The sequence below is a fragment of the Palaemon carinicauda genome, chromosome 10 (genome assembly GCF_036898095.1).
Source record: "Palaemon carinicauda isolate YSFRI2023 chromosome 10, ASM3689809v2, whole genome shotgun sequence".
NCBI classification, from domain to species: Eukaryota; Metazoa; Arthropoda; class Malacostraca; order Decapoda; family Palaemonidae; genus Palaemon; species Palaemon carinicauda.
In genome coordinates this window covers 152,485,861-152,493,360 of record NC_090734.1, presented here as the reverse complement: position 1 = coordinate 152,493,360, position 7,500 = coordinate 152,485,861, and the positions used below count along the sequence as shown (strand labels likewise).

At 41.6% G+C, this 7,500-nt stretch overlaps 1 long non-coding RNA gene across 1 annotated transcript in view; it reads left to right on the top strand.

Annotated features, from left to right (window-relative positions):
* The window catches only part of LOC137648544 (uncharacterized), a 508,483-nt gene that overhangs the window by 279,900 nt on the left and 221,083 nt on the right, over positions 1 to 7,500 (top strand). The window lies entirely within an intron of this gene.

Here is a 7,500-nt window from a genome sequence, read left to right as displayed (position 1 = left end):
ATCCCCACACCGACAAACACACACACACACACACAAACAAGACCACAGCATAATGACATAAGGAAGGTCGCAGAGTGGAAAATAGGAATTTTCTTGCGCCAGCCTCTCAGGAGCAGAACAACGCACATCTTGCACAAAAGGTGCAATTAGTCTATGTGGGGCACGTGGCTGATTGATACGACACTCGGCTCACGTTCGATATATCATGGATCACTGCAGACCCAGCAGCTGCCCAATTGCAAATGGGCATAAAGGGGTCAAGAAAAAATGCTTGAGGTAGCAACCTGCCCAGGGTCAGGGGGTAAAGACTTTTGATTATGAAGGGGACATTCCCTGGTTAATTAAGATATATAAATGCATGCATGCACTTACATATAAACACACACATATATATGTATATAAATATATATATATATATATATATATATATATATATATATATATATATATGTATATATATATATATATATATATATATATATGTATATATAATATATATATATATATATATATATATATATATATATATATATATATATATATATATATATATAACAGCAACATCAGCAATAACAAATGCAGCCATTTCTAGCCGGCTGCAGGACAAAGGCCTCAAACATGTCCTTTGTAATGTCTGGGGTTATTTTGCGAATGCAAATTCGTGATGGAGGGAGATTTTTGTCTGATAGCTCACTGCAAACCATCCTAGTATGGGTGGCCCTGACTAATATGGTTTCGCAGTTATGGCGATACGCAAACCTTTTCACCATGTTCAAGGTCAGGATTAATCCTGGTTTAGGGCATCCCCACTCAGAAAGATATATATATATATATATATATATAATATATATATATATATATATATATATATATATATATATATATATATATATATATATATTAATGTTGTTCTTAAAATATTTTATTTTGATTGCTTATTACTTCTCTTGTTGGTTCTCCTTTCTGATAAAAATGATAATTTTTCTGTAAGACTTCGAAATCAATATCTCTACCAAAGCCGCCACATAATCCGAAATTTGAACCTTTACGCTAACTCAAAATTATTCAATGTTCATTATATCTCTCGCAACTTTGTGAAAAAACGCTTCACCTTTCACTCATAAGATTTCTCTATAATACATTGATCTCCACTTTTCATCAGTACTGAATGTCCTAATGACAATCCCGTCGCATTCACAACCTACATTATCACAGACAGTTAATTATTATCGAAAAGACTTATCAAAAACTCTCAGAAGAATCCTTTTACTAAGTAGATGCATCGATGTTTGTCATTTACTATATACCCGTTTACTCCAATCACTATTCAGAAAGCTGTCTATCTCCTTCATCTCTACCTTCCCTTTTCCAATCGCAATTATGAACACATCCAGCAGTCTAACCTTTGTGAAAATCTTGAAGTTGAATCATATTGTCTTGTTAAAAAAAAACAAGCCAAGTTTAACTGGATGCATTATCTTAGATGTGGTGGAAAATGGATCCCGGACGTCAAGGAAGTAAGGAGAGCTGGATGAGGGATACTAAGGCCTCTGAAGTACGTTAATGATGGGGAGAAGGACCGCAAATTGTAAGGAAGGATTGAGAGAGAATCTGAGAATGGAGAGAAAGGCCTCAGAGATGAATGCCGAGTGGAAAGGACCTCAGACGAAAAAGAATGCAGGATCTGAGAGATAAAGAATGAAAAAGGAGAGCAGAATCTAGGTCAGAGGAATAACATAAATCTGGACGCAAAATGTCAAAAAATTGAGAGCAGAGTCTTAAAGAGGTAAAGGGAAGGGTGATAGCAGGTCCTTAGAGAAAAAGGGAGGTTGGAGAGCAGGTACTCAGAGGGAAAGAAAGGGATAACAGCAGTAACCCAGACGTAAAGTAAAGATGGAGACAAGGACCTCAGATGCGAAGGTGAATAGATAGCAAGACATCAGAGGTAATGGAAAAGGTAGATAGGACTTCAGAGGTAAAGTAAAGAAAAATAGCAGGACCTCAGAGATAAGGGAAAGATAGATAGCAAGACCTCAGAGGTAGAGGAAAGGTAAATAGCATGAACTCAGTGGTAAAGGAAAGATAGCAGGACCTCAAGGTAAAGGAAAGATAGATAGCAGAACCTCAGAGGTAAAGGAAAGATAGATAAATACTGGGACCTCAGAGGTAAAGGAAAAGATACATAGCAGGACCTAGAGGTAGAGGAAAGATAGATAGTAGTAAGTAAGAGGTAAAGGAAAGATACATAGAAGGACCTCAGAGGGTAGGAAAGATAGATAGCCCCTCATACGTAAAGGGAAGATAAATAGCAAGATCTCCGAGGTAAAAAAAAAGGATAAATAGCCACATTTCAGAGGTAAAGGAAGAACCAAGATCTCAGCGGTAAAAGAAGGATGGAGACCAAGACCTCAAAAACAATGGAGGAATAAATAGCATAGTCTCTGAGGTAAAGGAAGTATAGAGAGCAAGATCACAGAGGTAAAAGAAGTAGGGAGGCAAGGACCCCAGAAGAGGAAGAATAGATAGCAAGACCACAGAGGTAAAAGAAGGAGGGAGGCAAGGACCCCAGAAGAGGAAGAATAGATAGCAAGACCACAGAGGTAAAAGAAGTAGGGAGGCAAGGACCCCAGAAGAGGAAGAATAGATAGCAAGACCACAGAGGTAAAAGAAGGAGGGAGGCAAGGACCCCAGAAGAGGAAGAATAGATAGCAAGACCACAGAGGTAAACGAAGGAGGGAGGCAAGGACCCCAGAAGAGGAAGAATAGATAGCAAGACCACAGAGGTAAAAGAAGGAGGGAGGCAAGGACCCCAGAAGAGGAAGAATAGATAGCAAGACCACAGAGGTAAACGAAGGAGGGAGGCAAGGACCCCAGAAGAGGAAGAATAGATAGCAAGACCACAGAGGTAAAAGAAGGAGGGAGGCAAGGACCCCAGAAGAGGAAGAATAGATAGCAAGACCACAGAGGTAAAAGAAGGAGGGAGGCAAGGACCCCAGAAGAGGAAGAATAGATAGCAAGACCACAGAGGTAAAAGAAGGAGGGAGGCAAGGACCCCAGAAGAGGAAGAATAGATAGCAGGACCACAGAGGTAAAAGAAGGAGGGAGGCAAGGACCCCAGATGAGGAAGAATAGATAGCAAGACCACAGAGGTAAAAGAAGGAGGGAGGCAAGGACCCCAGAAGAGGAAGAATAGATAGCAAGACCACAGAGGTAAAAGAAGGAGGGAGGCAAGGACCCCAGAAGAGGAAGAATAGATAGCAAGACCACAGAGGTAAAAGAAGGAGGGAGGCAAGGACCCCAGAAGAGGAAGAATAGATAGCAAGACCACAGAGGTAAAAGAAGGAGGGAGGCAAGGACCCCAGAAGAGGAAGAATAGATAGCAAGACCACAGAGGTAAAAGAAGTAGGGAGGGAGGCAAGGACCCCAGAAGAGGAAGAATAGATAGCAGGACCACAGAGGTAAAAGAAGGAGGGAGGCAAGGACCCCAGATGAGGAAGAATAGATAGCAAGACCACAGAGGTAAAAGAAGTAGGGAGGCAAGGACCCCAGAAGAGGAAGAATAGATAGCAGGACCACAGAGGTAAAAGAAGGAGGGAGGCAAGGACCCCAGATGAGGAAGAATAGATAGCAAGACCACAGAGGTAAAAGAAGTAGGGAGGCAAGGACCCCAGAAGAGGAAGAATAGATAGCAGGACCACAGAGGTAAAAGAAGGAGGGAGGCAAGGACCCCAGATGAGGAAGAATAGATAGCAAGACCACAGAGGTAAAAGAAGTAGGGAGGCAAGGACCCCAGAAGAGGAAGAATAGATAGCAGGACCACAGAGGTAAAAGAAGGAGGGAGGCAAGGACCCCAGATGAGGAAGAATAGATAGCAGGACCACAGAGGTAAAAGAAGGAGGGAGGCAAGGACCCCAGATGAGGAAGAATAGATAGCAAGACCACAGAGGTAAAAGAAGTAGGGAGGCAAGGACCCCAGAAGAGGAAGAATAGATAGCAGGACCACAGAGGTAAAAGAAGGAGGGAGGCAAGGACCCAAGATGAGGAAGAATAGATAGCAAGACCACAGAGGTAAAAGAAGTAGGGAGGCAAGGACCCCAGAAGAGGAAGAATAGATAGCAGGACCACAGAGGTAAAAGAAGGAGGGAGGCAAGGACCCCAGATGAGGAAGAATAGATAGCAAGACCACAGAGGTAAAAGAAGTAGGGAGGCAAGGACCCCAGAAGAGGAAGAATAGATAGCAGGACCACAGAGGTAAAAGAAGGAGGGAGGCAAGGACCCCAGATGAGGAAGAATAGATAGCAAGACCACAGAGGTAAAAGAAGTAGGGAGGCAAGGACCCCAGAAGAGGAAGAATAGATAGCAGGACCACAGAGGTAAAAGAAGTAGGGAGGCAAGGACCCCAGAAGAGGAAGAATAGATAGCAGGACCACAGAGGTAAAAGAAGGAGGGAGGCAAGGACCCAAGATGAGGAAGAATAGATAGCAGGACCACAGAGGTAAACGAAGGAGGGAGGCAAGGACCCCAGATGAGGAAGAATAGATAGCAAGACCACAGAGGTAAAAGAAGTAGGGAGGCAAGGACCCCAGAAGAGGAAGAATAGATAGCAGGACCACAGAGGTAAAAGAAGTAGGGAGGCAAGGACCCCAGAAGAGGAAGAATAGATAGCAGGACCACAGAGGTAAAAGAAGGAGGGAGGCAAGGACCCAAGATGAGGAAGAATAGATAGCAGGACCACAGAGGTAAACGAAGGAGGGAGGCAAGGACCCCAGATGAGGAAGAATAGATAGCAAGACCACAGAGGTAAAAGAAGTAGGGAGGCAAGGACCCCAGAAGAGGAAGAATAGATAGCAGGACCACAGAGGTAAAAGAAGGAGGGAGGCAAGGACCCCAGATGAGGAAGAATAGATAGCAAGACCACAGAGGTAAAAGAAGTAGGGAGGCAAGGACCCCAGAAGAGGAAGAATAGATAGCAGGACCACAGAGGTAAAAGAAGGAGGGAGGCAAGGACCCCAGATGAGGAAGAATAGATAGCAAGACCACAGAGGTAAAAGAAGGAGGGAGGCAAGGACCCCAGAAGAGGAAGAATAGATAGCAGGACCACAGAGGTAAAAGAAGGAGGGAGGCAAGGACCCCAGATGAGGAAGAATAGATAGCAAGACCACAGAGGTAAAAGAAGTAGGGAGGCAAGGACCCCAGAAGAGGAAGAATAGATAGCAGGACCACAGAGGTAAAAGAAGGAGGGAGGCAAGGACCCAAGATGAGGAAGAATAGATAGCAGGACCACAGAGGTAAACGAAGGAGGGAGGCAAGGACCCCAGATGAGGAAGAATAGATAGCAAGACCACAGAGGTAAAAGAAGTAGGGAGGCAAGGACCCCAGAAGAGGAAGAATAGATAGCAGGACCACAGAGGTAAAAGAAGGAGGGAGGCAAGGACCCCAGATGAGGAAGAATAGATAGCAAGACCACAGAGGTAAAAGAAGTAGGGAGGCAAGGACCCCAGAAGAGGAAGAATAGATAGCAGGACCACAGAGGTAAAAGAAGGAGGGAGGCAAGGACCCAAGATGAGGAAGAATAGATAGCAGGACCACAGAGGTAAACGAAGGAGGGAGGCAAGGACCCCAGATGAGGAAGAATAGATAGCAAGACCACAGAGGTAAAAGAAGTAGGGAGGCAAGGACCCCAGAAGAGGAAGAATAGATAGCAGGACCACAGAGGTAAAAGAAGGAGGGAGGCAAGGACCCAAGATGAGGAAGAATAGATAGCAGGACCACAGAGGTAAACGAAGGAGGGAGGCAAGGACCCAAGATGAGGAAGAATAGATAGCAGGACCACAGAGGTAAACGAAGGAGGGAGGCAAGGACCTCAGAAGAGGAAGAATAGATAGCAGGACCTAAAGCGTAAGGGAAGGCTGTCTACACGCAGTTACATGGGTCCATTAACTAAAAGAATGATAAACATTGCATAAAATCATGAAGCTTGTTGATATGGAAAAGATTTTCTGGGCAGTACAGGCAACCAACCAACCCCTATAATCGATTCATCTCTACTATTTCAAACTCGTTATTTTTGGTGTTTCATACACTAATAATTATTAAAATATATATAAACACACAATAATTATATATTTAACGAGAGAAAATCAAGCAACATGCAATGTCATTCAGAAACCATTCCTCAATTTGATCTCTTTGAAAAGACCAACCCAAATAATAATACTTGGAGAAGCCTTTAGTGTTCGAAAGGACCTGCAGGAAGGCCGTAGGGGGGAGGGGTTTGACCTGCATTAATTCACCTGGCAGTGCCTTCAATTACAGGCTCGACTGAAATTAATTGGCTTTGGTCGGGTGTGAATATATGATCTTTTGCATGTAACGTAATCAAAATTTTTTTTTCATAAGGTTGTGAAATATACTTTAGATGCTAAATATCTTTATTTCATATAGTAATGGATAATTTGTTTATTTTGATATACGAAATGTAATTGGTATTAGGTTTTAAAGATAAGTCCATGAAGGAAAGGAAGTAGGGGAAAATTTGAGTTATATTTAATGAATAAACTTAAATGATGGGAACTAGAGCTAGACTCATACGTGTTTACTGGCTGCAAATGCAAGAGCCCGTGTCTTGCTAATACCGAACTGGCTCTTACAAATACTCCCATATCAGGGTCTCTAAGGAAAGAGTATTTTAATAATTATTAGTGTTTGAAACACCAAAAATAACTAGTTTGAAATAATAGAGATGAATAAATTATAGGGGTTGGTTGGTTGCCTGTACTGCCCAGAAAATCTTTTCCATATCAACAAGCTTCATGATTTTATGCAATATTTATTATTCTTTTTGTTAAATTTATGTTTTATATAAAGGATAATATTTATGAATTTAGTTGCCGTTAATCTTAATTATCATTACAGCTATTTATGAATTATAAATAGTTTTTTTCTTATCAAATAAGTCTGTAATGTTGGCCAAGCGAGGCACCCGTTGAGCTTCTACCACTAGTAAGGTGTTGGGAACTGTGACCTGCGAGATAGTACTACATTGGATCCCTCTCTGTTTACGGCTCATTTTTTTCCGTTGCTTATTTTTTTTAGTTAAAACAATGTGAATATCTACATTGTCTTTAACGGCTAAGACGGAATAACAATAATTTTCTTTTAAATTTGATATAAAATAGTTTATATATGAAATAATCTTTAGTTGACTGTGTGATGTTCTTATAGAAAATGTGGTTTTTACTCATTTCAAATGTAGTTACTTCAGAGAAAATTGAACGATTAGGTCTCCTCCTAACCCGAAAGATTATTTTGCAATTCCTATTATACTTTTATTTACCTAAAAGTATGATATTAGAAGTCATCTTAGTTCCGTCTGTCGTTATCTGTTAATTATTTGGCTTTCATCTGTAAACATTTTCCAGTTCAAAGTCAACATAGAACGACTGTTGTTCCGGACATGGAACTCGTGTTACTCCAGACAGGAAAATCGTACCGTTCCGG